The 27,890-nt window shown below is 42.4% G+C and overlaps 1 long non-coding RNA gene across 2 annotated transcripts; it reads right to left on the bottom strand.

Moving 5' to 3' along the window:
* Positions 1–5,854: 5,854 nt before the first annotated feature.
* On the bottom strand, positions 5,855–26,667 carry LOC137845345 (uncharacterized). 2 transcript variants are annotated; one of them, XR_011090177.1, is made up of 4 exons: positions 26,568–26,667; positions 12,054–12,173; positions 11,832–11,885; positions 5,855–6,050 (listed from the first exon to the last, which is right to left on the bottom strand). It is a non-coding gene; the product is annotated as an uncharacterized lncRNA (long non-coding RNA). The 2 variants fall into 2 exon arrangements; XR_011090178.1 differs by lacking the exon at positions 11,832–11,885.
* Positions 26,668–27,890: the final 1,223 nt, after the last annotated feature.

Raw genomic sequence — 27,890 nt, forward strand, 5'->3', positions numbered from 1 at the left:
CAAAAACAATCTACACAATCTCAGAGCAGCAAGTAGACAAAGATTATGGGTAAACTGTCCTTTAGTAGGGGGTGAGAGAACAGAGTTATCCAGCACGCACCTGGAACAGACCAGGGCTTGGCTTGGTTTGTCAAAGGAGCCCAAAGCTGGCAGCCTGTCAGGGCAGGAGTCTGGGGGAGATGGATCACTGCCATCAACCACAACAGAGCTGGGGTGTCAAAACCTTACGTGAATCTCATTTTGGCTCCCCTTCGAATCCCATTAGGACTTCCATCACCATTCCTACCTGACGATCTGTACGGGCCCTCAAGCTCGTGCTGACAGACCTGGCAATCGCATGGAGCTGTGCATATCCACCCCTGTGCTGCAGGGAACCACCACTGGATTTCCCTTGCTTAGGTTAAGAGGTGGCAGCTGAAATCCTGTTCAGCTTTTTTGAATATTTATTGTATATTCAGCTCGAATATACAATAGGTCAAGAAAAATGAGACTGAAGTCCCACAGATGAGGCTTCTGCTCAACAGCAACCAGAGCTCTTAAACCGCTGCCTCAGAGCAGAGGCCGACGTCTGCTGTTGGAAAGAGCCCGAGCAAGATCTTTCTCCTGCAGCACGGGGTCGGCCTGAACAAAGGCTTTTAACCTCTCGGACATTTATCATAATTGCCAGGTTATTTGTTATCCTGCGATGCTGTTGCTTCTTCAGACAGAAATTCTATCTTGATCCCGGGATCCAGTCTGACAAAATCGCTACGTTTTCCTGAAAAGTATTTGTCTCTATACACACAGCATTTTCCAGGGAAAAAGTGTGCTGCCAAAGAAGTCCTGGCTAGAGCTATGCCATTCAATCAAGTCAAACAAATAAGCTTCTAAGTATCACTTAGGTCCTAAGTTACAGACTTCATAACTCAGTTTATTTTTAGTAACTTATTTTCAGAGGTACAAATAAACCCCCAGTGTTTGGATAGTTGAAGAGGGAATTTATCTTACAAACTGTCAAAATCTATCCCTTCACCTTTACCTCAACTTAGAAAGCAAATATTTGCTTGGAAGTGATCAGCCTCAGAGAGACAAGGGTTGCTTTCCAACGTGTCTCCTGTCAGTGAATTTCCAGGAGAGGAAGGAGCAGGGCCGAAGGCTTACACGGAGCCAGCTAAGTGGCAGGCTGAGAGAGGAGCCCTGCAAAAGGGACTGACGACTCCAGCAGACACCAGAAACCTCGGTTTCACCTGTAATTGGATCCCTGTCAAACTTAAACTTCACACTGACAACGTTAGCAAGCGAAATATGCACCTGGGGTTCACTCTCCGTATGAAGCCTGAGCCATCTGTGCCTTCTCCTTGTGAAAGCTCAGCGAGAGCAGGACTGTGTCCCACGGGGAGCCAGGTTCGGCCGGGCTGCCCTTCTGACGGGTTTCTGAAGGCAAATCGCAGCCAAACGCTTGGTTTGAGCTTGGACCTTTGGATATAAGCTACCCTTGCATCACCCCTTCAGCACACATTTCAAGTGATGTCAGAAAACACTTTAAGCATTGCAAGTGTGGGCATTCATGCAAAGCTTTCAGTGTATCACTGTTTATCTACCTGTCACTCATGGGTGTGTATTTACATACTGCTCTTTGAGCTAGCTGCATGGATAAAGTGTGCATATTTTACACTTGATCAAGAGATTAGCCTGTCCATATACTTAGGGTACAGTATTTTATGTCAGATATGTATTTCCCTTTTACACGAAGCTTTCAGCTGCTTGCAACATGTGGCATTCAAAGCTTCAGCCCCTGAATGTCAGGATGATTAACAACAGGTATTTGAAAAGAAAACAGTAGGTAGTTAAGATCCATTCTTGGAATATGATTTATGGAGGGTTTTTTTCTGATGACAACCATGAATTTGAGACAAACCAGCATACACTCAGAAACCTGAAACAAGTGGGTGTTCCACCAAGCAAATTGATTTTTACTACAAGATTCCGTCCTTTTTATTTTGCAAAGTTGGCTACAATCAATAAAGAAGGATAAAGAATGCCGTCCTCCTAAACACAAGGAACATCACAGGAGGCCCCCCACAAAGGCAGCCTATTTCTGCTGAGGCACAATAAATGATGATTTACAGCATTGAGTGGTGATCTGTACCCAGGCATACTAGGACGTTCACACTGAAAAGGAATTAAGGAGTCACTTCTGGAAAGGACATTCAACTCCACCTCCCCTGTCCCATTTCTGAGCTGCTACAAGTCATGCAAGACATGGTAAACATCTGCGAGCCTGGAGTCTTCCAGATCCCAGGTCTCTAAAATCTCCTCTACAGGTGATGTACGGGTCAAAAATGTTTATACCGTCTTTGATATGCTTATTAGCGAGAGAAGCTAATCAAGATATGGTTGGTGTACTTGTCAAAAGAGTTCTGTTGTTTACTGTTCAGAAGCAGGGGAACACGGTTTGCGGGGAGAGCCCTAGTGAGGAGTCGGTGCCAGGGATGTAATACAAATATACCCCATGCGAGGGCTATTTTAAGAGAAGCCAAGTACAGAAGTGGATGTCAGCTCTGTGAGGTTTCTATTTCTCAGCTACTTTTTTTCTTAAGTAGCAGCAAACCTTTCACTCTTACTCTTAGCCAAACAAATTAAAAAAAAAAAAAAAAAGACAAATAGGAGGCCAAAACTGGTTATTTCATCCTCCCATCAAGTTCAGTTAGTCTCATTGGGCTAATATTACAGAACTATGGTGGAACTACCAAATTAAGACATTTTCCTTCTAAGACTGTCTCTTCAAGTCACAGCCAAATTAAGTGTTCTATTCCTTCTGCATCTATGCAAGGGAAAATCTCAAAATCTGAGCCATCAGACACAGAACACCACAGAACAGCTGAGACATCCCACTGATGCAGTGAACATTGCAAGATGTTTCCAGATCTAGCTTTACTTCTTAACCATTATCTCTTTCATTACACACTTCCATTTTTGCTCTTACTTGTCAAAGCACTGGGATATCTGGCATGTCATTTGCACCCTAATGTGAGGTGCGAGGGAAGCAATAATAAAGGACTGCATTGCTTGCAAATGCTGTTGCCCAACTGAGAATAACTCCTCTGCGGTAGTCGGTGGCCACATATGTTGAACAGAACACAACAGTTGTTTGTGAACTTCTAGTTTTTATTTAGCTCAACATTTAAAAAGAAATGAATGAAAAGAAGAAACCTCTGTGCTTAAAACCCCAGGAGATTTAAGGAAATGGTCTGATGCAATTGTTTAAAACAGCTGTGAAAACATTACCCTTATTCACACTTATGGTCTCTCAATTCCTTGTTCCTTGTGGCTTTTGTCCCAACATATCATTGTGAAGGTTTTTTTTGTGGTTGTGATCTAGCAAGTGAGCCCAATTTACTCATCTTAAATTGCTCTTTAAATGCAACATTTGTGAGCAGGTTTCTAAACAGTTCAAGTATCTGTTCATTCTAGAAAAGAAATCTGTTACATTTAGTGGGCAAATATTATCGGTGCAGAACAACAGGTGGCAAATTACTATATTGGGGTGTGGAACAACTTGCTCAAAGTCACAAAGTGGCTGAAGAAGGAACAGCAACTGCCTTTCCTATCGCCTAAACATTTTCACCTCTTGTCAATGTGCTAATATCTTTTTGGGCACATCTACATTTGGTAAAGCACGGCAGAGGTACTTCAAACAGCATTTCAGCCAGCAGCATTCTGCATCTACTCAAACAGCACGGTGCCCAACCTCACATCCACAGCATCCCAACTAATGCCTCTGCCCAGCACCCTCACAGAAAGCAGGGGGTCTTTTGCAACACATTTGGTTGACGTGTAGAGATGTTCCTTTGGCCTCATTTGGGAGGTGTTCAGTTTGCTGAACAGTTTTGCTTTCACAGGCAGAGACCAAAGCACATCACGTTTCAGTGATTTGCTCCAGCTCCCACAAGAAGTCACTAAGGATTCCTCTCTTGTTCCATTCTCCTCCATATTTTTTGCTTAATGTGCTAGATGCTGCTACCACCTTTTGGCCTAGGTGGTTTTGACCCAAGTTCTTTGCTCTGAAGCTCTCTATTTCATACCTCTCTCCATCCTTTCTTGCTTAATGCTGAAATATACTGCACATCACATGGCGTGCTTTCTCTTTTTCCCTCTCCTGCTTTCCATTCTCCTGCCCTCTCCCCACCATCCTTTTCTTCCCGAATCTGTCATGTCTGCATCAAGAGTGCAATTGGAAAGGGGATCTCGGAGGAGCTACCTGTCAGATCTGTCTACTTGGAGATCAGCTCTGCTGCTTAAATGTGGAAAGGAATGATTCCTGGGAGGGAATATTGCTATATTGCTGTTAAGCATAGGAACTTTATCCAGCTGGTGAATATGACAGAGATCTATCAAAATAAATAGGAAATAAATATTAAGCCATCAAACCTTACTAGACCACTTGGGTAGCAAGGAAAAAATAAGGCTCAGAATATAAAGGAGATTTATTTTGGAACAGGCAGAGCATCTATGGGCAAAAAAAGCTCAGAGGAATTTTCACTGATTGGTCGTGAAATACCTACATGTTCTTAAAGCTTCTCCAGGTAAAATGCCTGCAGAAATTAATACACATTTTAGCTACACCCCAAATACACATACAGTTTTAGGTCATTAACTGATAGAGATGGGTATCAATATTACACCTTGGAGCATTCAGCAAAATAATCTGCACTTGCTGTCATTTAAATGTATGATCTTGATGAGTGATTGTTTACTGCCTTGTTTATACACACCAGCCTAGCCATATCTCTGCAATTACTATATGCTTTAATTCCCATTAGAGAGATCAGCTTTCCTGTGGGCTCATTTTTATCCACAACTCTGGAAAGATACGGACTGGTAGCTCTAGAGAATCAGAAAATCCATTAGCTAGCACAGCATTTTACAAAGGAATCTTAAAGGTGAACTTACACATGAACACCAGCAACTCTTCAAAAACTTTCCATAAAATTTCATCGCTGATACCTTGGTCTTCTTTCTGTGTTACAAAATACGGTCTAGCCCACGTGCCTTTGTCTTTTGTAGACCTATGCAAGAGAACATTTTTGCAGAGGTAGTGATGCAGTAGAGGTTCATCTGCAGCGTATCTGACTGCAGAAGCTAGCCAAGCATCCAGCCAGATGCACACAGGATGGAAAAGAAACAAGCATTTGATCCTTCAAGTGAATAAAGTGTCACTTTCTGCACCAAGAGTGTAAAAAAAGGAACTACCAATAAGACAAAAACATGCTGTAGAGTAGGGAGAACAGAAAAAAAAATCTTTCTTTGGTCAGTAAACAAACCTAGAGAGAATAGGTTTTCAGTGTGTTGACAATGTTCTGGCAGTTCATTAATCCCAGCAAAATCTCTCCAAAGTTACTGATGCATGGATTCCATTTTCAAATTTCTCATTAGTTCCTCTTTATGGATTAAATGCTGATGTTCACGAATGAATGCACACAGCTTCAGCTGATAGATGTAATTGGGTTGTAATGGATTTTAGCTGCTGTTCCTTCTGATCTAGCCAATTTGAAATGCAGTATCAATGTATTCTCCCCATCTCTCTGTAGGGAATGAGAAATTGAAACCTACAAGATGAAATTTATCAACTTCCATAAAGTCCGCTTCAACCATCATAAAACTGTTAAACTTCTCATTATCATTCTACCACAGTTATTTCCCAAACTCTGGTCAGGCAGTCAAAATATTAAAGTGCATTTGAAATAAGTAGAGTTGATCCTGCAATATTCCGTGTGTCCTCAACATTGATTTAGGTGCTGTAAATATTACCAGCCCAGGATGACATTAACATAGCAAAAGCTTAACAGCAGGAACATAAAGTGACATGAAAGGATTTAAAGGTTACAGAACCTCCTTCCAGTTTTTAATATATCTGTATCTCAATAGATAAATACATGATTTGCTATCACTACAGGGCCAATTGCCACACAGCTTTACACACACACACACAGCCTCTGCCTTGCTCTCAGTGTGATTTAATCCAGCCTTGGGTAACCAGAGGAACATGGAATACAGACTCCACGTGTACTCTGTAAGTGAAAGAGAAACACTAAGGTCATAGAAAAATACCCACAGGGCTATGTGAAAGCATAGATTTCTACAAAAACTCAAAGGAATTGACATTTTAGGGTGGAAGGGGAAAAAGTGTCATATTTTGATGCTTTGTTGTTGAGGGGTTTTTTATTGTTGTTAAGCCCTAATGTAAAAATTGGCCACAGTGATGCTGTGAGAAGTCTCATTCCAACTCACCAGGACACTGATATGGATAAAATACAAATCTGGAGTCAGATTCCTACAGTCATGTAGTTACTATAGGTCAAACAACTGGCAACAAACCCTGTTCTAAGATGACAGTAATTAAAGTTCTTCTATCGCTTTTTAACCATTAGCAGTTTAATACAAGTGCTGAAGGGAAACCACGCCACAGGGAAACATTTCTTTCCTCCTGAAGGTAGTCTCTGCAATACCTGACACAACGCACATTGGCAGACTGGAAGGTAATTCCTCCAATATTCTGAAGATTTTAAAAGATTCTGAATTCGCTGGCATGAATTTTCAGGAATCTGAAAGCCACAACACCAGGCATGAAGCTGGAAACTGGGATGCCAATCCTCAGTGCAACAAATCATTTAACAAAATGCATAACTTCGTAATTATTTGCTTGGCAGAAGGGAACAGGGAGAAATAATTTTTTTTTTTTTTTTTTTTTAAGTTTGGCACTGGTCAGTGAATACCACTGAGTATCAGCCAACTCACTCAGGCTTTTTAAATCTCATTTCTCCAAGTGTTTTTTCTTACCAGTTCTCTTACACCTTCATCTACCCAGGGAGACAAATCTAGAATAGTGTCAGCCACTGCCATTTACCCTATCCTGTGACAAAGAAACCAAAGCCAAAGCTGCTCAGAGGATTTTGCAAGTTGTCCCTCCCCAAAAAAAGTTTTTTCCTAATAAGCTCCACAGAGCTGATGAATATTTTGATGCAATAAAACTTCTGTAAAAACTGAAGGTGTATGATTGTTGAAAATCAGATTCAGATTGTGGCTTCCAGCAACCCCGCAGCTATGGGCATCCAGTTTCAAAGACACCACGCTAGTTGTGCACAGAAGTACACAGTTCCACGCCGGGAACACTTCCAAGTTTGGCCAGCAGCATGGTCTGAGCTGTCTTGAAAATCTGATCCCTGTACCAAGTCATAAACCTCTGAATATACAGCCAGGTCTGCACAACACCTGCATGCTCTTTAAATTTGACATTAGTAACAGAACGTGTAAGATCAAGCCTGACATCATCCCCCACAAAGCACCAACGCTGCCTCATTTTTAGTGACTTCGATTGCCTTTGGCTCAGGCCCTATCAGCCGAATTCACGACAGCTTCCCGACTTGCCAGCCACCTTCCCCATCAGCTGCTGCTAAGGCTGAATCCATCCTGTCTGCATCGTTCGCTCCCTTTCAGATTCCAGGCCAAATTCAATAATGGTTGTAAGTGAAAACATAATTATTGACTTCAGTGGAGTTGCCCATGCTTAGAGCAGGGATGAATTTAACCCGCTTCATCTATTACTACCCACTGAATCCCAAACTAATTATAAAAGCCCAGCACAACAGACTCTAAATTTCTTAGTTTTACTATTATTAGACTAGCCATTTCCATTTTACACGGTATTTAAAGACTGGCATCTCTGACATCTAGGGCATGTTAGAATAAACTCTCCTTACACTGCCAGCTAATACTCATCTGTCCCTTTTTGTGTGCAGGGGTAGTGTACCTGTTGTGTGCTCAGTGCAAATGAACTAAATGGATTCAAATATATAATGTGACCATTCATTTAAAAAGCTCAGAAATAATATTTCTACAAAATCTCAGAATTTTTGTGCACTTGCACCTGCTAGACAACCATCTCTCCCAGAAGATGATATAAATTAACTCCATCCCTAAGCAGTACCCTCTACAAAGCAGAAGCGTCAAGTTTGGGATTTATCGAAAGCAATAAAATCTCACCGGCAGTGGAAGGTCCTGCAGTACTAAAAGTGAAGTTGCAGAAGAAACCATCTGCTTCCCTGACTGCTGTTCGAACACACAAAGGACTTTTTTCATTTATCACTACTAATACTTACTCTCTTTCAAAGACTGCTATATATACTCTTAATTAAATGATTGCAGTCCTTTTGTAGATTATGCATAAATCTTCATTTGTTTTCTTTATTAGCATTCGATCTGGTTTTGTTAATTGCGTAAGTGTTCCCCTCAGGCAGAAAAGCAATATACTTCAAATGAAGCAGGGCTTTTTGTTAAGGATAGTCAATTTGATTAACATCACTGTCAATATGATGAATGAAAATTCTCTCAAATGAGTTGCCCAATACCTTGAAATTGTCACTGGAATATTCATGTCATTAGGACACAAATGATAAATTCAATTTGGAATCATGTCAGCCTGCCCAAGATTTCCCTTAATTCAGGGAAATATAGATGCTTTGTCTTTCCTGCTTTTTAATCAAGATCTTAGACCTTCCTATTTCCCTGTCTGATACACAGGTCTTAATTTTCTTCTTTCAGATTTGCCAAATTACCTTGCCTCAGTTTCTAATTGCTGTCATGACTAAAGAGCTCAGAAGCACTGAATCTTAAGGCTTCCATGCTGCTGCTCCTGCTCAAACCAGTACCGTGTGATATGGGTAGGAATAAAACCAGTCTGCTATCCAAGATGCACGCCTAAACCATTAACCTGCAGTCAATCCTTACCCCTCCCTTTTGACTCCTCCACTTTGGATCTGTTTCACTGCCTTTCTCCCCATTAAACACTGCTTTTTCTTCCACATGAAGCATTCCAAATGAGGCCTTCCTGCAGTTTGGTAAAGAAGCATCAAAAAGAAGGTAGAACAGGCCAAGTTCGGAACAGAAAATGGCTCCCAGAAGCTTTAGAAAGTTCATCTAAGTGTTCAACTATTGCCACTTTGTAAGAGCTTGGACAGAAGGATTGAGACAAAAGAAAGTAGGTGTGGGCAAAAGGTGGCGATTCTTGCACTTTCCCAGAGTAATGGTGCATTACTTTCAATGAGGCTACATATAATTAACAATCCAGTAAAGAGATCTTCCTCCCTTTTTTCTCCTCTTTTGTCTTTTTAATTATCCCCCAGCCAGTGATACTGCCATTATTTTACACAATGTGTGTTCATTAGAAATGCATTTACACTTATATCTTGATTTATCAGCTCTGCTCCTCATTTCCACCCCAAAGATTAATATGCCTTCTTATTGAGCGCATTGGACAAGTTCAGAAGAGTCCGAGAGATAGGACAGTATTAGTAACATCAAACAGAGGCTCTCAAAAGGTATGCGTGCATGTGTACATATATCAAAATCAGATATATGGACCCCGAGGCCTGTTCTGTTTCTTTCTACCAGGTCCCACACCACCACCTCCTACTGCAGTCATTTTGCATGGACTTCACCTTTGGTCGGAGAACTTTGCAGCTCAGGGAAGCAGTAGCAGTCTCACAAGAGCACACCAGGTAGAAATGTGATATTGCTAAATATGTAATTACATTTATGTTGCACAACCTCTTCTGTACAACTTAAGCACCTCATTTACTAGAGCTAAGAATTTAATAGTTGTTGGGCTAGTTCTACTAAGCTGCAGTCTGACCTCACATTGCAGTGTAGACACTGAATCAGTTCCTATCACAAATTAGATGTTTTTATTCCCCAAATCCATGCAAATTTAAGTAGAACTTTAATTGGGTTGGGTAGGGTGGGATTTTCCTTTCCATAGGATAATCTGCAAGACTTTTTTCCATTCTAAAATGAAAAACACCTGTCATACTATAACCACAAGTGAATCTTCTAACACCACAAAAGTTTCCAACCCCTAGAGGTAGATTTAGGAAACTGGAGGAGTTTGATGTACATCTAATGCTTTTTGGCTATTAACTTAGCTTTTGTGCAGGTTAATTCTGTGTTAGACCTGTGCAGCCATCAGATTCAGCCATCTCATCCTGTACCAAGACCTCTGCATGGAGGGTGCTCTGCAGACAGCTTCACTTGGGCTTGACTCTCCAAACATAGCAATGGTTCAGTGGAGAATGGACAGAGGACTTCAACTGCTTTCAGCCTGCCCATAAACCGAGGGGATGACAAACCTTTAAGAAATAAATACCAGGGCAACGGACTGGGGAAGATGAACAACAGCTGAGAAATGAGTGTTATGTGGAACTGCCAGGATCTCTAGAAAACCTCTGCACGGGCTGGCTCCCTGCACCTTGCACTATGCATTCAGTCTGACAAGGGTATGCAGCCTTGAAATCAATTGACAGAACAGGGAAGAACATTATTAGGCGTCTGCAACCTCCAGACGCTCTGCAGCGACAAGATTTGTTGGAGGGCAGAAATGACAGCTATGTAACAACAGTATCTTATTGATATGGGCTTCCTGAGCAGTGATGGAAGAAAGGGTGAATGCTTCTGACAGCAAGTGACTGCAGCGTATGTTAGAGGCTTGACGGAGCAAGCAAGGCTACAAATGAAGTAGTACAGGAAGAGAAATGGACAAGGCACGTTGCAGATAAAGATGTAAGTAGGTCAAGCATCACTATCTCAGAATGGTAGTGACATTTTGGCCCACACAAAGCATGAGTCATTTGTTAATATTTTGTTTAAGGCCATTAAGCACACTGGCTGGCTACTAGCAAAGCCATTTGTATTAAAATCATGCAGCATTCAGCAATGGAATCATCAGTATTTGCTATATGTTGGAATTAATTGTCTTCATCGGGTTGGTTGCATAATAGCACTCACCTGGCTGGACGGGTGTCAGAAGACTGTACTAAGCTACAGCTGCTGATGTTAGAATGATAAAGAACACTGGCTGTTTGTTTTAAATAAATGAACAGTAGGCATATAAAACCCAAACACAATAGTGAACAACACTGAAAAAAAGGTAGTACACTTCTAGGCACCTTCCCACAAAATACACAAACAAAAGGATGTTAATAAGCCAATTAAGAAATGCAATTAATGTTTGAAATCATTATTACGGCAAATTAAGATATACAGACATTAAGTCAAGGTGACTGTGTTCATGCAGCCAGTGAAAACTTACAGCAATAATTGCAGTACGTTAGATAGAACCAGAATGTTTAGAGTATATGTTCAAAAACATACCTGGCTAACAAGCTCAGTTCTGATTTTCAATCTTTGCTTGAGGTCAGAACATTAGTGATAAATACAAATCTGTCTTATTGCAGTCACTGAGAAAGAATGCCTTAAAGGAAACATGGCTGTAACAGACTGGAAAAAACTGTTTGCCTTTAAAAAGAAGCCCCTTTTTCAACTCTTCTATTGCTATTAGCATCACTAAAGCTATTGATAAATGAAGCGGAATTCAAAAATACATCAACAAATGTTGTTATTTCATTGCTTCTACACCAAGAGCCTCTTTTCAGTAGTGCTAAATTCTTTTGGAGACAAAAGTTGATGCAACTTGAGGTACTGATATAATTCTGAAGAGATCCAAGACCTTTCTAGGCAGTAATGCTGAGAAAAGTGGAATGAATCAACCGAGAATATTTTTTTCTGCACGTCACAGAATGGTTTTGCATTCCATACAGTCCCAGAGTGTTTTCTTTTCCTAATGCATTATTTTTCCCATTGCAGCCTTCTACAGCCAAACCAGCTGATTATTTTTCCCAAGTAAAATACTTAAAATAACCAATGGCAGAAGTGTTAATTCAGAGCCTATTGTCTTCACTAATTAGTAAACTAAAGTGAATCAGCTGGAAGATAATCAGTGGAAGAACAAAGAAACTTACCTGTTACTTGGCATTAAATATTTCAGGTGTGAAGTTTGTAGAAGCCCGAATGACCTGAAAACATTTGCTTTCATAGAATCATAGCCTAGAATGGCTCATGTTGGAATGGATCCTAAAGATCGTCCTCTTCCAACCCCCTGCCATGGGCTGAGATGCCACCCACTTGATCAGGTTGCTCAGGGCCTTGTACAACCTGAGACAAAAAGGAACTTGTAAACTTACCTTTCCAGTTGTCTTCTGTCCCAGCACTCTGTTTTCCATAAGTATACAGTAGACTTGCGTAGCAAAAGCCATTCTTTGTCCTATAGTTCTTCGATCCAGTCTGCTGCTGATGACAGAGAACTGCAATTAATAAAATGAGATGGTCTGAATTCCCCGAAGCACAAAGGTAGTCATGTTGGACATTGTGTTCAGTGCTATGGAGTGGTCAGTGACAAACACACCCATACTCGAAGGCTGTTTGGAAAGTGCAGAGAATTTTTCCATGCTTGCTTGAAATATTATATCCAGAAAATAAAAGCCACAAAATCTCTGTTTTCTCTATGTTTTCTGTTAACATCAGAAGGGAAATTCTAAGCAGCTCTCTTGTAGCTGAGTGAAGTTAGACCACAAGGCAAGATCCTCAGCTACTCTACATCTGCAGGCTTCCATCCCATCAGGGAAGCTTTGCTTATTTACACAGCAAGTAACGATGTGGCCTTGGGTTTCTTCTCAAAATTATATACACACCACTGCAAGCCATTCAGACTGATCTGCAGAGGTCTCGATGACAAATGTAACGATGAATCAGACCTCATTAAATAGAAGAGCCTAAGTGCTTTGAAGGTCAGGTTAACTTTGCTCTTTAACAAGGTTATTTTGACGTTACCATATGCAAGTGTCACAAAGCATTGGAAAGGACCATGGGATTAACAGTGGCATCAGCGGCGTTAACAAGTTCTGTTTGCTAGCCATACTCCTCCCAGACCTTTATTACTTGCTCAGGGCAATGCAACTAGAAATCCAAAGCATTGCTGACTTAAACCAACCATAGGATTTAAAGCAGATCCATTTAATCAATGGATATTTTCAAACAGTGTTTTGTTTTGTAATGAATGCATATGACACGCACACAATTAAGCCTCCTCCCTACCAAAGCCTCAATCATCAGGTTTGGGAAATCTAATTTCTACAAAACATCCTCCTTCAAAGGATTCCTTTTGCCACTGCCCCCCGTGCATAATAGGTTGTCCTTTAGCTAACAAAAATAACTGTAGAAAGGAACTGGAACTCTGACAATAAAGCTTTTATCAGCCGAAGTTTAAACAGTGACTGAAATCATTCCAAATGCAGATTGCTCAAAATTTAGAGGACATGGGCAGCATTTTCCCATTAAAAATGCAGGCACTGTTATCAGTAAGTAGTAATTATGTGTACAAGAAATAATGTCAGGAAAGACATCTTTCTGCTATTATCTGAGGTGTCATTACAACCACCACAGCTGAGTAATTTAATAAAAGCAACCATTTTACCTTTCTATTCAAATGGTGCAAGTTACAGTTCAGAAATGGAACTTTATTTTTAACAGTTAACACAGCTTTATTTTAAGTTGATTATTCCATTGAAGTTCATTTCAGTGATCTCATTGTAGTCGGAGAAGATTTACAGTGGAGCTGTGCACAGTCACTGGGGAATTGATGACTTCATAGAACTTAGAACATCAATTTTCCCATGCTCAAAGAACTTCTCCAAAATCCTATCCTCCTCCTGTCTAAACAGGACCCTGGCTTTTTTTTTTTTTAAAAAAAAAAAAAAAAAAGTGCATAATTGCTGTAGATACAGAAGAAAAAAAAAAAGAAAAAGAAAAAAGATTAATATAGGATTCTGTTACTGTTGGGTAAAGAAGAAAAAAAAAAAGAATGAATTAACAGATTTACCCCAATGTCAGTAAAATCAAAATCTGGCTTCATGATATTTCATCAGCGTTTCTTTTCTAGCATGACAGAGACAGATGGGCTTTTTGGACATGGATTTTTACAGAAGGAAAAAGGCATTTAGCCCAAGTTTTAAGACAAGATGTCAAGTAAAGATTGGGGAAAGAGAAAGATAAATATGTAGTGCTAAAAGGAATCTTTTCTTAGCCTAGGAAGCCTCTTCAAGGCTACTGGTCAGATGAAGGGCTCCAACTTACAGGTCTCAGCAGGAGCTCCAAGCCCACACTCAGCTGCTGTAAGCGTTCAGGAAAGATGCCAATGCTTTGGCTGGAAGTTCTCCTAATACATTTATGGGTAAAGATGTGGTTTATGTCTGAAGACGACAGCATGTTGCCAGTATCTGTTACTTGATACAAACACAGTTGATCTGCAACAGGATTTTTGCTCCTGTTTGGAGCTGCTAGAGCTGCCACAGGGCAGCATTTCCATCCCTTCGGGCAGCTGCCTGCCCTGCACCATCTGAGCACCAGGCTACGGTCTGCCAGCTCCAGGCTGGTCAGTTTACATGGCAATCCTTCCCTGCTGCTAAACCCCTCGCCTCCTGAGCCCCCTCGGGAGCATCGATATGATCATTACCAATTATGTAAGATAAAAGAAGAGATTCATAATCCAGGCTTCAGATATCATCAAGATTTATCAGCGTGTATGTACTGTCTCCAGACAGCATTGGGAAGCTGTCATGGGTAGACATTAAGAGGTGAAAACTGGAGCTTTATATTGATTACAAAACATTTATTCTTTATCAACTTAAACTAACTTATGCTTGCAAACACACCTGGGTGTTTAACCATCGCTAACACAGCAGCCTCCATGGCCCAGAAACGAAGCATTTGGGCTGGCTGCCAGGCTCCTAGAAGCAGCTTGCTAGGATCAAGAATGATTTTTGATCTCTTGGTCCTTTTTAAGAGCCCAAGTACCTCAAGGACCATTGTTTTATTCCTGCAGGAAACAATTTTGAAGAGGAAAATGTGTGTTTGGTGCATCTTAGGTAAGCCACACTAGACAAACTAACAATCCAGGCTCCCTAAATTACAGCTGCACTTTTTACACACTAGCATCTTTCTTGCATTCAGCTACCAACAAACCCATGAAAAGTAAACAGCACATTCCTGCATATTTTTCTTGCAATGCCAATAAAATTATTTAATTCACAACCCATAGATTCTCCACCTCTTACATGTCTGAAAGATTCTCCTCTTCCACAGCCCTGAAAGCAAACCCCTTCCAGTTGTAATGCAAGACTTAAGAAAACACATTCAGCATTACAAGTCAGATGCTATTTAAGGGTTTTTTATAGATGGTGCCTTCAGGAAAACAGCTTTGATTAGTTGGCAAGACACTTGCTTGGGAAAAATTTCTATTTCACATTCCACTCAGTGCATGTTGCTTTGAAGGAAATGAGCTAACGCTGCATCTCCGATTCAGGCAGGAGGGGAGATTAGGAACAAGATTCCTCAAAGACGAATGGGATTCTCTTTACCAGCCTAGGACTTTGGATCGAGCTCCTTATTGCCTACGGCATCCAGAACGGGGGATTTTTTGCAGTCTCACTTGTTTGAAAAACCCTGCCTTGTGCAGTGAAACTTTTCACAACTTCTAATCCTCTGGTCAGCCTGTTGGGCTCTATGAGAAGCCTTATTTTCTAGTCTCTGCCTTCCCGGCCTCCAGCTTTTTGTTATTTTTTTTTACCTCTACACCATTTCCTGATGGGAGGGAGGAACAACTGAGCCAGAAATAACCAGTGACAGCACAAGAAACAACTGGCACAAACTGAAATACAGGGGATTCCCCTTCAATACAAGACCATTTATTTTCCCCTCTGAGCCCTGAGCAGATTGCCCAGGGAAGCTACAGATTCTCCACCGCTGGAGATGCACAAAGCTGGGCTGGACACGGCCCTGCCCACGCTGGCCCTGTTTGGGGCACCAGGCTGGACCAGATCTCCACTAGATCTCCAGAGATCCCTCCAAATTTAACCACCGACTGCGAGCTGTGCTCAACAGGAGCTGAGCAGATGCACCACTTCTGTCTGCAGGAAGAAGACCTCAGTGCCACCTTTCAGATACAACGAAAAATTAATCCAGTTTCACTCGGAAGGTGTTTGTGCACAGGGCTTTTTAAAGAAAATATTTAGGCCAGACCAAAGGACTCTTTTGGTCTCTACCTTTTCATCACAGCTCCCAAATGAGAAGCTAAACCTTGAGGAACGGCAGTTTCTCAGTGGCCTGACTGCTTGGGAATAAAAAACTGATCCAAAATAACATCTCTAGGGGATGAACTAATTTGACAATTACTTTCTTTTAAGTCTGATTAAAGGTTGGATGAATTACTGAAGGATGAGTTCATGTCCAGGGTGACACTGGCTGAATATTTCATTAATCTTACCTTGAATAAACGCGGACCATAAAGAAAAAGACAGCTTGCTTCAAAAACCATTATTTTTATCTACATAAAATAACTTTCTGCCCTTTCTTTCCAGTTGTGGCTTTAACATGTTAAGAATCAAATTACAGAGAGAATTACTGTGACCATTTTAAGGCCATTTCAGCTCACTGACACACCAGGGTCCATTCAATAGCATTGTGCTGCCAGACCACTTAACACATGTAGCTGCTCCAGGCTCCCACAGCCCAGCTAAATGGAAGGGGCCAGATCCTGGCTTAGATGGAGTCAATGAGCCCACGCTGATTTAGAGGTGTGGATTTTATGCACAGCAACACTTCCATGGAAATTGAAAGGAATTTGAAAGGCAGATTTAACTCTTAGTGTAGTCTTGCTTTGTAAATAAGTATCACTGTTTAGGTTGAAATAAGGATTTTTTTTTTTTTCCCAGGTAAAAGAAATGGAAAGGTTAATAAGAAGTCACGACCCCTTTACACACTAATCTTGACTGCTCTGTCTTTCCCCACAGCAGTTTGAAGAGGAGCATCCTGACCATGTGGAAGCTGCTCTACTGCCAGTAATTAGAGAAAACAATGAATCCAAACACCACAAAGAGCCCAAATTTATCAGTTTGTCTCTTTCCAATTTGTACCGCACACCCTGTTCGCAAAGACACTGAAGACAAAACTGCATAATTAGGAGGAGGTTAGTTTTCTGCAACGAGCTTATAGAAAGCAATGGTTCACACCCGACAGCAACCCCCTGCTCCTGCCACCTGATTTTTGCAGCCTGACACAGAGCAGAGCTCAGTCCAAAGGCCCTGCCTCGGGATCTCCAGACTGTGGCTCCTTGGTGTCCAGCTGCCCTCCTGCTGCAGGTTACCGCCAGTCTAGCAGGGAATGCTGCAAGGAATTCTTTGTTACTGTGGCTCACGACCCGGTGTATTAATGCAAAGTGCCTCTGACCGAGGTCAGGGTCAGTACCTGGGGCTGCGGTCAGCAGCAGACGGAATCAGCTGAACAAGAAGGAAGCTCAGGAAGGCCTCAGCTCCCCACCTCCCACACAGCACCGCCTTTTTCACGGACCAGCTTAGGGCATCCAAAGCAGCTGGGTGCACAAAAGGGACCAGACTCTGCAAAACGGGGAGCTTTCAAGTCCTTTTTAAGGAAAAACACTCACGAACGTGCTACAAGGTCAAACTGATTATGTACCCGCTTCAAGCTACCTCTGGCATTCAGCACGTTGCTGAGTGCCCAGCACTCTATCTGAGGGCTACAACGGGTAGGAAATAAATGGTACAAGCAGTACGAACACTGCTTGTGACCCTCTGCACCGAGCTGATGCAAGGAATGGCTGAGGGAGGTGTGATAAAAATGAGTTTGGTTTTTATGTCCTGCTAGCGCTCGGTGTGCATCATGAAAGCAAAACGAACCCCTTCAGCCAGCCAAACCCTGCCTAGGAAGGGTTACGTGATCTTCCTGCCGGTGCTGTATTCTCAGAATGAACTCCTACGGTGCCCAGCCAGCCCAGCTAGCTGCATTCTGTACCAGCAACCACTGACAGATGCTTAGGAAGGATGCAAGAAACATGACAAGCGCAGCACATGCCATCTCCTAATGCACCTTCTCTGCTCCTGTTAGCAAGGAAGTCTGACATTCACTCTGGTAAACATCTACTAAATAACTTTTAAGATCTTTTTTAAAAAGTTTTTCAAGCTCACTAGTAAAAAAAAGACGTCAAGTGAGGAGGCAAGCTGCTGCAGCAATATCCTAGTTGCAAGGGAAAGCTTTTTGCTGGAGTCTGGAAGCCCAGAAAGAGAAGGGAGGTATTTTGGTGTCAGAGGAATGGAACGAGCATGTTCTTCCCCAAGATTTTATGTCAAAGGGATGTTTAATTTACAGTTTGGTTTAATTATTCACTGGGTCTAATACATTTAACATTTCAATAATTAACTTCTACAGCAACTGGGGGAAAACCTGATTTATCTATTTACTTCCATCTTTAGCTGTTTAATTAGCCATAGTGTCCTCTGCTCTATAATCTCTTTGCATGGACAAAAATATTGAGACAATTACAGGAACAAATGATTTCCTTTAGTGAGTGCACGGGCCTGGGAGAAAAATTGCTGTAAGGGCAGAGACAAGGTAATTTTTTCTTATGACAGTTTTACCTGTTTTCCAGGGAAGCATCCCATGCAGCCAACTGCATAAAGCAGAAGGCTCTTCTGTGGAGTTTGTTGAATGCCACAGAAAGGATTTGAATGGTGTTGCAAATATTTGAGCAGTTCCTCTCACAGAACCCAGCTCACTAACAGCATCACGCAATCTGGACTTATTATACAGCTCTTCCTATCACCCCACCCCGATCTTTTACTTCCTAGAGGTGTAATTTTATTTTTTTTTCAGAATCGGAGCAAATTCACAGCATTTTATATAGCCAAAGTCTGTGTCAGTAAACAAGCTGGGGAGATTTGTTCTTTCAGCTTTTACAAGACATGGGTGCAGAGGGTGTGCACAGGTCATGAATCCCTGCGAGCATCACACTCGTGACAACTCATTTGCAGCAGCTTCGTTTTGTCACCTGCTCGCCACATGCAAAGTCATCGTCTCCCCATGAATCCCATTGTCACAGTACACACGGCAATGAATACAATAGCTGCATGTTATTAAAATCCCATATTGGGAAAATAATCTATTCATAGCTCATTCCTCCCTCCTCCTCTACCATTCCCTTAGAAACAGCGCTTCTCTACAGTAAATAAAGTAAGAAAGCCTTATCATTAATTCTGTTTAGGCCTAATATGTCATAAAGCAAGGAAAGCAGGCCATTTTCCTCTCTGCTGGGGCACAAAACATGTATTAACTATTCCAACCAGTGCTGTGAATGATTTATTAATTCAATTTTGGAATGTGTGACTGTCAGATCATATAAGTTCATTATAAAAAGAGTCTCTCTGAGGACTCTTTTACTCTTTTTAAACCAACTGACTGACATTTCACATGCTTCATAGCTGCACCCATCTATCTCCTTGCTGCTGGTTCCCTGTGTCACGCAGCGGTTACAATTTGTCTTGCCCGCATTATTTATTTTATTTTTTAATCTGATGACCGAGAACCGGTCCCTGGCAGTAATGGGGTCCCTGGCACACACACACCTCTGTGCTCAAATGCTCGAATCTCAGGACCATCCAGTGTATAATCGTCTCTCTCGAGTCCCAGCCTGGCTGAGGTTGGCAGGGGGCTGTCCATGCCCACACAGGGCCAGCCAGAGCAGGGTGCCCAGGACCATGGCCAGATGGCTCATCCTTACCTCCACGGAGGGAGACTCCACGATTTCTCTGGGCAAATTGTTCCCAAACACAATTCTGAACTGCTCTGCTTTGCCAGAAGACGGTGAAAATCTCACTCAAAGCCCTCCAGGCTGGTTCAGAAGTTCCCAACTGGGGGAACATCACATCAATGTTAGTATCTGAAAGCTGCTTCAAAGCCCTGCCAGCCTAGCTGCTAACATTGCCTCCCATGAAGAGGAGGGCAAAGGTTCCTCCTAATAGGTTCCTCTGGCCTAATACTGGTACTGGTTCTGCCTTCACCTTTGCAAACCTCTCTGTGGGAAACAGGATGGAAAAAAATCTTCCTCCTGAGAAAGGAGAACTGCTCCCAGGAACAGCTCCGCTGTGCTCGCACAGCACAACTCCTGTTCTGCGTCAGCAACCCAAGTCTAGCAGCTTCGCTCTCTCTGATGGTTCCCACTAAGAGTGATCATGAGTTCTAACACCTCCTTCGTGTCTTCCTGTCTTTATATAAAACTTGTCCCTGTGAAGAGACAAAGCAAAAAAGCAACGTGAAAACATTTATTCATTGCCCACACCAGGACTTTTTTGCCAACGCTGTCTAAACACTATGCTTACACCGCTCCGTTTTTATTTCTGCTGGTTACCAGCAAGGCCAAGTTTTAACAGACTCTTTTAATGGCTGCTTCAACTTTTCATTTTGATATTCCAGCTTTTAAAGGATACATTAACAACTAAGTAAAAATGCCATTTGGGCATTTATGTTAACCGAGTATGAGTAAAATATAAAACAATTTAGTAAAAACGCTTTCTGCAAGGTCCTCTTTACTTAAGAAGACTTCAGACCTAGCGCACACGTTTATCTAACCGAGGACTGACAACTTGTGATCAGAAAAACAAGAAACATCCCTAGAGATTGTAGTACTAGGGAGAAACAAACACTTTAGTTTGATCTCCCACATTTAACAGCAGCCGTTGCATTTTATTCATTTACTCCTGGAACAAACCCAATTTTGACTAAAATAAAGCTTCCAAAAGGAGTCCTGTCTCAGTCTGAAGATATCACTTCCCCTGGTAGTTTGTTCCACTGGCAAACCACACCGTTGCACCTAATTTGCATCTATCTTACTTTAGCTTATTCCACTGCTTCTTGTTATGCTTTTCTTTACTAGATTAAGGAAACCTTTCATCCCCTCTGTGAAGAAAAAACAGGAGCCTACTCTCAATTTCCCCCGAAACCATATGGTGTTTCATTTTTAGATCTAAGAACACAGGCCCATTTCAAAATAAAAATAAATAAAAATCATTCTAAAAGATAGGAACATGAATAGTAAAGTAAATGCTCTCTCTCATTTGCAGTAATAGCTGTGAAATGCTACTTTGGGACTGGAAAGCATCTCAATTCTGCAATTACACGTTCATCATCTCTGTTCCATTTTCGGTCCCTTAGGCAGTATTTTACAGCTAGAGCCCTCCAAGGCAGCCATACTTTTGTAATCGGTCATATATTTTCAACACAGACGACAGGGTCAGCTCTTTTATAGGGCTCTGGCTCCAGCCAGACTGACACTTCACTGGATTACAGTTGTATAAAGGTCCAGGAAGAAAAGCATTGGGAATATGAATCACCTCAACTCATTTGTAGGGGCTGGCTAGAAAGAAGTCTCTGCACGGTGTCTGTCACTGATTTACCATTCAGAACCTCCTGGGCAACAGAAAAATGAGGCCTGGAGGACACGGGAGCAAGGTGAAGAGATACTTCTACAGTCTTCTCTAGGTGCTCAGGATGCTGAAAGCCGCCTCCTCTTCAGATCTTCAGCGCTGCTAGGCTGGGGGCTAGGTGGGCAGATGTTGGGCTGTCTGGTACGGATTCTTTGTGGTCTGGGCCTTCACTTCCAAAACACCCAGCCAAAAAAAAAAAATAATAATAATAAAAAAAGAGACAGTGAAATGAATCCTGCAATGTTAGCCACAAAAACAAAGATTAGCTTTCACTTCACTTATGCAGCAGCGGTCTACAATAACGGAGGCAAAAAACACAGTTTCCCTGCTGCAATCTCTACCTCTGCTGAAAGGGGAGGATGTCGGGTCGGGCAATGACAAACTCCTGTTAGAGCTCTCCTGTCAAAGCATTTATTCTGCCATAACAGGTAAGTCTTAACACACTTACTTCTTGCTTTATAATTTCACTATGATTCAGAGTGGTCCCAGTAATCAAAACAGGAGATATTCCTTTCCATCCTGCAGATGAACTAGGTAGTTAAATGGATGTTTCTAATACCCAACTATTTATACGAGGTTGCATATGGTGAATTAATGCAGTAGGTCCATGTATTTCCCTCTGAACAAAGAAATGGCAAAAGAAATTGATTTGTACTTGGTTCTATTGTATGTGGATCTAGGTTACAGTGTTTATCTCTGCACTATACAATACCACACTAGAAATAGAGTTACATAGCTTAGAAAATCAAAATTATGGCAGTTCTCTTACTCTGTAAAAGCATAAATGATTACAGAAGGCTTTTAAAACAGATTTTTAAACTATTTCTATGAATCTGATGAACAGGAGGGCATTTTTACAACACTTCGGCAGAGTAAAGGGGCCTTAAAAGTGTGAACAAGCTGCTGTCATATTGCAAGGATATCAAAGTGATCGAATGTTATAAAAAGCAGCCTTAGCCTTGACCATGCAATTCTTTTTATACCAACTGAGCTATGGCAACAGCTTCTGTGGTCACTTCTGGTCCACGGGAAATAAAAGTACCATAGCTTCCCAACACGCTGTCTTAGGGAACTTCCATCTTATGCTTGTCATAGACTAAAAGCGAACTCTGACTGCAGACCAGCTATATCCACTCCCTAATATTCCATGCATCTTCTTGTGTCATTGCAACTCGATCATGTGCTTGAGCTTTAAAGGTCTTAGCAAAGCAGAAAAGCCCCTGTCTTTCAGTGCAGCATAAAATCAAATGCTATTTCCCCCCAGCAAAATCACAAACTGGTAATTAGTGCTTATGCAAGGCACTAATGATGCTATAGGAATAAGCAGATAGGCAGGTACACTGCATGTCTTACCACTGCCCTCACGGAAGCACTGCCAGATGGCTGCAGGCCAGTACTTTGACATGCTCTGATACACGGATCACCATTAACCTTTGCAGAACAAGAAGCTGCAAAATCACAGCGACCAATTTCCAAAGTTAGGAATAAAAATTGTCATCTGGCAAACTAAGGCATGAAATCAACTCCATCCTCCCAAGATGAGCATTAATCCTCCTGCATGTCAGCTTTTCTCCTGGATCTTCTTCAATTTAAAGCCTTTCCCTTTGTCTTGAATCTAATGATCTCATTTAGGTGAGGTAGAAATTCAGAGGCCGTACAGTACAGGAGGAAGTTCTCTTGTCTACCTCATCCTGCTTTCCCAGGAACATGGTCTGCATTGGCATTAATATCCAGCTCTGCAGGCAGGCAGAGTCAGCAAGACTGACTGCTAAGGACTCAGAAGTGGATTTGTCAGTGCAAGCCACCAATTACCTGTCAAAAGACCTTCCAGGAGCCGATGAGCAAGACAGTTATTTGGTGTGATTCTCCCCTTGAAAGAAAAATTGAACTTACATTAAACGGTCATAGGGTACAGGGGGACAGTGATTCTCTTGTCTCACACAAATTATTCCTACTGTTCTGCATGTCACAATTAAGCTACCTCTGCAGAAAGTTTTGTGCATCTGGCCATATGGTGCCCTGGGGCTGCTGGTTCCCCCTGGGCTGGGAGCAGGAGGATAAGAACTTCTGAACACCGCAGGTTTTCCCTCCCCTCATCCATTCGTTTCAGATTGCTAAAGACGAACGTGTTTGTATTTGTAGGGTATGTTTCTGGTGATGATCCACATAAAACACACAGCACACAAGTCCCAGTGAGACCCCGCTTTTCGCCCTTAACCAGCATCCTGGGCTCGTGCAGCTTGTTCAGACAGCTGGGCTGCACTCGCTGCTAGCTCACAGAAGTGAATAGCTCGTCACTGCATACTGCTTCTGTGCTTAAATACCAACGATTTTACAGTTGAGATAATACATCCTCCTAATGTTACTTCCAAGAGACTATTTGCATATGCAGCCAATCAGGAGGTAACCATGGCAGGCAGCCGCTCTCAGTAAGGTTTTCAACTTAAATATTCATCACGCAGGGTAACTTCCCAGCAACTTCCCAGCAACAGCAGCCGAGGCCTGCTCAGGTTCAACAGCACGGGAATGCGGGAGAGCAGGAGGAAGAGGAGAGGGCCAGAAGGAAGAAAGGTACAGAAACGAGAATGGCTTATTTGTTTCTCACATTTATTCCCTGGGAATCAAAATACGGTAAGATAAGTATCAAGAGTGCCAAAACATGAGAAGTTGTGAAAGACGAGCTAATTATAGCCATCGTTTAACAGATGGGAAAGCTGAGACCACGACAGGCCAGCAAACGTAAGACAGGGCTCTATAAAGACCACGGAGACGTTAAATCAGTGCACCTCCTCAACCTTCCATCTCATCAGTTAGTTTTAAAGCCCAACTGATTCATGATTTCAAACTTCTCCCTACCAGTACTTCAGTCTGCAAAAAATAATGGAAAAATAGTAAGTAATAGAAGTCTAAATTATCTCGTGTTCAGACTGAGAACCCTGGCTTTAGCAAATCCTCCCAGCTACGGTGCGTTGTTCCAGAAGGCTTGCAGACCAGGCTGTTTTCAGACTGAGAAAAAAACTTTACCTTATAAAATACTAAAAATGAAGAGGAGCTTTAATGAAACAAGATGTTTCCCCAAAAAGTTTCCAAACTTGTCTGCTATAGAAATACTGATGCAAATTTATAAAGTTGATCCAAAATCCAAAGAGTTGATCCAAAGTCCAGAGACCTCATTCTGGTTTTAATGCAAAATGAGCTAGGCACACTGACAGCTTAGGGATTCAGTTTGTGGGGTGTCTGTACAACCTCCGTGCTAGAGGTAATTGTTTTAGAGATCCAGCTCCCCGGTGATTCAAGTTCTGCAATGCTGCTGATGTCAGGAGTCAAAACAGTTCACACCAGAAAAAGGGCAGACCCCTAATATAGCTTAGATCAGTAGTATACACAAAAATGAGCAGAAAAGCCTCCTTTTGGTTCTGCTTTACAGTAGGGCAAACAAGGAGGCGAACAGGCAAGAACCGTCAGATCCCCCAGTGTCCATGTTTCTTACTGGAAAGGGGCAAAGGAAGTATTTTGAAGTTATTTGGAAGGTCACATTAAGGGGAAGGATGGGAAAGTTTTCCAAAACGTTTGGCCTTGATTAATGAGTATGCAGAGCACAAACCCACATGCACTTCAGGAACAGATGGCCTTGCTTTGGCTTTGTTGTCACCAAGCAGCTTCTTTATTATTTTTAACCCAAAACATTACTTATTCCTACCAAGTACCTAATTCTGCGTGAAGAGAAAGGGGAAAGTGTAGGAGACAGAGGAAGACACCTCCTGATTTCAGGAAGATGAGCACGTAAGAGGCAGCAGCAGGCAGAGGCAGGCTGCCACGGGCAGGGCTCTGCTCCACGCATGCAGGGGCAACATCCATCCTGCTCCAGCAGAGAGGATATTTAGGTGGAAATGCCCCCCTGAAGATGCCATCTCAGGAACCCAGCAAGAGGTTTTTGTAGCTGTGTGTGCCCCGTGTCCCTGCGTGAGAACAAAGCCAGGGAAATCCTAGGGACAGCGCACCTTACTGGGAGAATGATTTCCCCACAGAGCTAATAATTTCCTACTGATATTTCACAGGCGGTGTTTTAATGTTTATCCCTGGCCCAAATAACAGGTGGCATCTGAAAAGCCAGGCAGCAGCCCCCAAAATCCTTCACAGAAATAAAATCTTGAAGGGATTTTGGAAGTCATATTCATCGCAGGCTAAAATTATCTGCCATTTGACTAAATTGTTTCATTAGGACTCAGAAGCTTCTGGAGAGACTTGTGTTGTTTTTCACAGCAATGACTGGATTACAGGGATAGTCAGGAGCGCCGGATCCTCAGAAGCCAGCGATAAGGAATTATGCTTCGCCAACATGATGCTCTTTAATCAGCTAAGTCCCACAGGAAGGGATAACTCTGCTTTCCGCAGCTGTGCCTGGTGTGCAGACACAGCCTCCCTGGCTTAATCTACAACATTCAGATACTCAAGAAAACCTTTGTTTGCCTCAGTCAGCCTGCCCATGCTTTACTAGCCCATGATAACAAGGGCTGTGTGATACTGAATCAGTACACAGCTCAGCATTGAATAATTATAAGAATTTATTTTTTCCCCATTGTTTACTAATTAGTTTCCCTACTTAGCTAACAGAATAGCAGACTATGCTGAGAAGCAGCAGCAAATAAATCCCTCTCCTTAGTTAGCCAACAGACAAACCCCAGCTTGAATTTGCCAAGGAAGAGCAGCTTCTTTTCCTGCTTTTAAAATAGCAAAACGTACACTGTACTGCCAAGGTGCCAAACCAGTTATCAGCAGGTGGACATGGCAAACTGGAAGAAAGAAGAGCCACAGTTTGGGATTAGATTTGGCTTGTGCTGTGCTCCTGACCTTGCTGTCAGGATGGTGTAAGGTGTACCCGTAAAACAAACTGGAACCTAGCTCAAGTCAGCAGCTGCCAGCAGCGAGCCAAGATGCATCTGAAGAGCAAGAATATCCTGCTCTCACGGCTGGCATTTTTTGGATGAAACACCTCACCTCTTTTGTAACGCAAGCATATCTCCCTCCTCTCGCAGGGGTATTGAGAAAGGATTCACAGAACACAGAAAGCAGCTCTGGCTGCCGTACAGCTGCATTATGAAAATGACTAAAGACCCCAGCTGAGACAGGGAAAGCCACAGGAAGAACGTGGGCCTTGAAGTGAAACCGGAATGGCAGCAAATTGGTCCTGTAGATAACGAGTGCTGCCAGGCACTGCATGGAGCCACAGCAGCAGCCCCAGCCACGTCCCGTCCCCAAGCCCCCCCGGCTGCCAGAAGCTCAGGGGCAGAGGTGGGCAGGAAACAGGGGGGCTCTGGGCTCTCCTTGCCACATGCTTTGCAAATATCTCACGGGTAGGGACCAGCCTACCTCTGCACCAAGGGCTAACAGCAGAGCTCTGCATCTTGCAGCTGGCTTGGAGGATCGCTGAGGAGCCGTACGCACGTAGCAGATCAGCTTTCTGGAAGCTGGGGGGAAAAAATAAGAAAAAAGAAAGACTTGGCCTGGACAAACATCTTTGTATATTTCATCTGATGGCGGATAGGGGTGAAATTTCAAAACCTGCACATCAAAAATGCAGTATGTGACACTTGGGTCTTTCACAGAAATTGAAAATGGAAATGTGTCAAGAGATCGATTTCAAATACCTTGTTTCATTTTGCTAATTAAAATAAATAGATCATGCATATTTACATATACTATATTTAATATCTTTCACGATGCTTCAGAAGTACAGAAATAATCATTGATGGCTCAGTACCTTTTTATATCAACTCAAACTCTGGCAAAAGAATTCAAATTTCCATTTTGTATTCTATTTCAAGAAAGTGCATTTCCAAAAGGTCAGGATTTCCAGCATGTTGAAAATACCATTTTCCTACACAGGCCTACTTAAAGTCTATTCGGAGACAGGTACTGCAGCTATTACAGCAACCTCGCAGAGCAGTCAGCTCTGAGCCTTTCTGTGTACATCTTCCACGCGTCACACTTGTGGCAGCTTGCTAAAAGCAACATCAAGGAAAATAAAGATCTTTTCTTGATAGAGGACATTCAAGGTGAGGTTTTCTTTAAGCAAAGAAGGTTTGTACATGAAGGAACTTAGGCAAAAAGTCTCTTCTTTAAATGAAATATTCTGGTGCAGGGTACCTTCCCTGCCAAGGGAAGAAGAAAGCTTTAATACTCACTTGAAAAGGGAGTTTAGCCTAGGTCACGATGCAAGTTTTGTTTTCAACTCTGAGGATGGAAGTGACAGCTCACGGCCACCCCGAGGTGTCCACAGAAGCCAGCACGAGGCTTTCTGTCCCCTTCCAACCCTCGAGGTCTCTCTGGTGGCAGCTCTGAAGGGGGCTGCTGCTCAGACCAGGGGCTGAGGGTGGAATTCAGGAACTGCTTTCCAAGGACACACACACACAGAAGCCTCTGTGCTCTTCACACCCTGAGAGATGCTGAAGATCGACCTGGAACCTGGTGCTTTTACAGCTTTTCTGGGCCCCAGTTCAGAAAAGCTTTTAAGCAAGTGCCCAAATCCCTCCTTATGAGAGCCAGTCCTTAAACACATACCTGCTATATTGAACTGAGGACAGCGAGAAAATGCAGGAGGTAAGGTACAAAAAGGGCGTTCAGACTGTACCACTTATTTTAAAAGACTCAATATCAGTAATGTTCCTTATTTTATAGGGGTGCCTCCTTTTC

This window comes from Anas acuta, chromosome 27 (assembly GCF_963932015.1).
Source record: "Anas acuta chromosome 27, bAnaAcu1.1, whole genome shotgun sequence".
In the NCBI taxonomy this organism is placed as follows: domain Eukaryota; kingdom Metazoa; phylum Chordata; class Aves; order Anseriformes; family Anatidae; genus Anas; species Anas acuta.